Here is a 4,812-nt window from a genome sequence, read left to right as displayed (position 1 = left end):
AAAGGAATTCCACCAAAGCTTAAGGATCCAGGGAGTTTTGTAGTACCATGCACTATAGGCAAACTATCCTTGGACAAAGCTCTTTGTGATCTTGGAGCTAGTATCAACTTAATGCCCCTGTCCATGATGAAGAAGCTTGCCATAGAAGAACTCAAACCAACCAGGATGTCATTAGTCATGGCCGACAGATCAATCAAGACACCGAATGGAATTGTGGAAAATCTGCTAGTTAAGGTTGGAGAGTTTATCTTCCCTGCGGACTTTGTAATCCTAGATACTGATGAGGAAGGCAACAATTCAATCATCTTGGGCAGACCATTTCTAGCAACTGCAAGAGCCATTATAGATGTAGAAAAAGGAGAAATGATTTTTAGAGTACACAATGAGCAAATGATCATCAATGTTTTTAAGTCAATGCAACACCCTCCAGAGCAGGAAGATCATTTGAGGGTGGATATGATAGAGAGCCTGGTGGAAGAAATGTTAGACATTGACCAGCATGAGCAAGAAAAAGACAATCAAGAAACAATAGAGGAACATGTGGCTGAGGCTTTCATAAGCAAAGAGGAGAAACCAAGCAAGAAAGAAGAGGTGCAAAAGCAAGAACTAAAGCCATTACCTTCTCATCTCAAATATGCATTTCTTGGGACTTCAGAAAGCCTCCCGGTGATCATCAATTCGTCCTTGACAAAGAAAGAAGAAGGAGAGCTTCTTGATGTTCTCAGAGCCCACAAGGATGCTTTAGGATGGACCATTGATGACTTGAAAGGCATCAGCCCTACAGTATGCATGCATAAGATTCTTTTGGAGGACAATTCCAAAGCAGTAATTCAACCTCAGAGAAGACTAAACCCTGCAATGAAGGAAGTTGTCCAGAAGGAAGTGATGAAGTTATGGAATGCAGGAATCATATATCCTATTTCCGATAGCTCATGGATAAGCCCAGTCCAGGTGGTACCAAAGAAAGGAGGGATGACAGTCATTATTAATGAGAAGAGTGAACTCATTCCCACCAGAACGGTGACAGGATGGAGGATGTGCATTGACTATAGAAGGTTGAATGATGCCACACGCAAAGATCACTTCCCACTTCCTTTCATTGATCAAATGCTTGAAAGGCTGGCTGGCCATGCTTATTATTGCTTCTTGGATGGCTATTCTGGGTATAATCAGATAGTGGTGGATCCAAAAGACCAAGAGAAGACTTCATTCACATGCCTAGTTGGAGTTTTTGCCTATAGAAGAATGCCATTCGGATTATGCAATGCCCCAGCCACTTTTCAAAGGTGTATGCTTTCCATTTTCTCAGATATGGTTGAAAAATTTTTAGAGGTTTTCATGGATGACTTCTCTGTTTTTGGTGATAATTTCAATACTTGCTTAAACCATCTAACTCTTGTCTTGAAACGGTGCCAAGAAACTAATTTGGTTTTAAATTGGGAGAAGTGCCATTTCATGGTACCTGAGGGGATTGTTCTTGGTCATAAAGTTTCAAGAAGAGGAATAGAGGTTGACAAGGCAAAAGTGGAAATAATAGAAAAACTCCCTCCACCAACTAATGTGAAATCTGTTAGAAGTTTCTTGGGGCATGCAGGTTTTTATAGAAGGTTTATCAAAGATTTTTCTAAAATAGCCAAACCTTTGAGTAATCTTTTGATGATTGATCAACCTTTTGTTTTTGATAAAGATTGCCAGCATGCTTTTGAAACTTTAAAACAGAAACTTACAATAGCACCAATTATCACACCTCCGGATTGGAACTTACCATTTGAACTCATGTGTGATGCAAGTGAAATTGCAATTGGTGCTGTACTTGGACAGAAGAAGGGAAACTTGCATCATGTTATATATTATGCAAGCAAAGTATTGAATGAAGCTCAAAAAAATTACACCACAACAGAGAAGGAATTGTTAGCTGTAGTCTATGCATTTGATAAGTTTAGATCATACTTGATAAGATCTAAAATTGTGGTTTATACTGATCATGCTGCTCTCAAGTATTTGATGTCAAAGCAGGATGCTAAACCAAGACTTATCAGATGGATTCTACTCTTACAAGAATTTGACATTGAGGTAAGGGACAGGAAAGGCACTGAAAATCTAGTTGCTGATCATTTGTCAAGGCTGCCACCAGAAACAATTCAAAAGGCCTCATTACCTGTGAATGAAAGCTTCCCAGATGAACATCTCATGCAAATCCAACAAACACCATGGTTCGCTGATATAGCAAACTACAAAGTAGGGAGAAAGATACCGCAAGAATTCACTAAGCAACAAGTGAGGAAATTAATCAATGAAGCAAAGAAGTTCTTGTGGGATGAATCTTATCTGTTCAGAAGATGTTCTGATGGAATAATCAGGAGATGTATTCCTGAAAGTGAAATAAGAGATATATTGTGGCATTGCCATGGCTCAGCTTATGGTGGACACTTTGGTCCAGAAAGAACGGCAGCAAAGGTATTACAAAGTGGTTTCTATTGGCCAACCATCTTCAAAGATGCCAGGGAATTTGTCCACCAATGTAATGAATGCCAAAGAGCAGGAGGACTAACAAAAAGGAATGAGATGCCACAGAACTTCATCTTGGAAGTAGAATTGTTTGATCTATGGGGCATTGATTTCATGGGACCCTTTCCCCCTTCTTATTCATTCAGATATATCTTGGTAGCAGTAGAGTATGTTTCGAAATGGGTGGAAGCCATAGCCACAACTACCTGTGATGCACAAGTTGTTCTTCAATTCTTGAAGAAGCACATCTTTACTAGATATGGAGTACCCAAGGGTCTCATCAGTGATGGTGGTGGTCATTTTTGCAATAGACAAATGGAGAAACTTCTCCATAAATATGGAGTTATTCATAAGGTAGCCACACCATATCATCCCCAAACTAATGGGCAAGCAAAATTAGCAAACAGGGAACTAAAGAAGATCCTAGAAAAAACAGTTGGTAGCACAAGAAAGGATTGGGCTAGGAAATTGGAAGATGCACTTTGGGCATACCGAACAGCTTTCAAAACTCCTATTGGGAAGTCCCCATTTCAATTACTATATGGCAAATCTTGTCATCTCCCTGTAGAGCTTGAGCACAAAGCCTTTTGGGCCACCAAACTTCTAAATCTGGATTCTGAAGCAGCAGGAGAGAAAAGATTGTTGCAACTGAATGAGCTAGAGGAGTTTAGGCTAGAAGCCTATGAAAATACCAAGATATACAAGGAAAAAGCTAAGAGATGGCATGACAGGAAGATTTTGAAGAAAGAATTTAAACCTGGACAACAAGTACTCCTGTATAACTCACGGCTCAAGATATTCCCTGGCAAGCTTAAGTCTAAATGGACTGGTCCATACTTGGTGACTAAGGTTTTTCCTTATGGGAGCATCGAATTGCTAGATGAAGCAACAAAGAATCAGTTTACAGCAAATGGTCATAGAGCAAAATTGTATCTAGGGGGACAATGGAACAAAGAAAAGGAGGTCCAGAACCTAAACCCTCCTTGAAGCAAAAATAGAAGATGTCAAGCTAATGACAATAAAAGAGCGCTTGTTGGGAGGCAACCCAACCTAAGGTAGTTTCTTTTCATAGCTTTTCCAATAAAAATGTTGAGTAAATGGTGTGGATTGCAAGGAGCTAAGTTTGGTGTTGCACACCAAAACAATTTGAGGGAGAATGAAAATTTTTAAGTTTGGTGTTCCACCAAAAATATCATTTAAAAACACATTCTCACCTCTTGCATGATTCTAGCTCCAAGCAATCAAACACATTATTCAACTGTTGAATTGTTTTATAGCTTTTATTTCATTAACCTTTAGCAAGGATACATGGTTTCAAATATGGTTGACTTGTTGCATCTGAGGCAGTGGCAAACAATTAAGTTTGGTGTCTCTACACCAAAAATCAATCCTGGAGCCGCACTCAGTTTATGCATACTAACCATATAACTAAGGGCTTGAGAAGCAAGCAACTTTGAGGATTATGCAGGATATGAGTCAAAAATTGAAGACATTATGCATCTTGACTCAAAGAGAACACAACAGAAGGAAAAATCAAAGGGCTGCAACTTCAAAGGTTGTATCTGAACTTAATCCCTGCTGCTGTGTATTGTTTCGAACATGGGAATCATTGTATGTCTTGCTAAAGTGTTCATCTAGTTGCAAGTGAAATTGCTTGTTAAAAATGCTAAGTCTGCATAATGCTTGTTATCCATCACTTAGCTTGAAAATTGTTTTGTTTCCCATATGCTTAAATAAAAGAGTTTGGTTTGAATTGAAAAGTAAAATATCCAATGTTGCATAAGTATGAATGGAAGTTGGTGGTGGTATATGTGTTTGATTAAATGCATAACTCATGAAATAATTGTTGCATAATATCATTCTTATTCAATTGTGAGTTAGCTTGCTGTTACAAAGATTCTTATCAAGAATGAAACAGCCCTTGGTAACAAAAACAGAAAGAAAAGGAAGAAAGAAAAAGCCAAAATGGCAAAGAAAACAAAGAATAAAGGTTGGACACCAATAGCTTGGACCTTAGGACATATGCCTGTGGTGTTCTTGTACTAAGATCTGCTTGGATGAGTAAATTCTAAGGGGTATTTTAAAACCCGGTCACTTAGATCAACTGATTTGGGATGGCCAATTGAAAATCCACAATAAAGAGCAACTTAGATACAGAACATTTAGTAATCCAAAGAGATGCTGGGCATCAATGATCCTAGGAAGAATTAATGAGCCATGTGTCTGTGGTGGAAAGATGTTGAGCAAAAGAAAAGAAAATAAAGCCAAAGGCTATGCTGCAGCATTTGACACCCAACCTCTAAA

Source organism: Arachis stenosperma, chromosome 3, assembly GCF_014773155.1.
Source record: "Arachis stenosperma cultivar V10309 chromosome 3, arast.V10309.gnm1.PFL2, whole genome shotgun sequence".
Lineage (NCBI taxonomy): Eukaryota > Viridiplantae > Streptophyta > Magnoliopsida > Fabales > Fabaceae > Arachis > Arachis stenosperma.
This window is presented reverse-complemented; position numbering follows the sequence as displayed.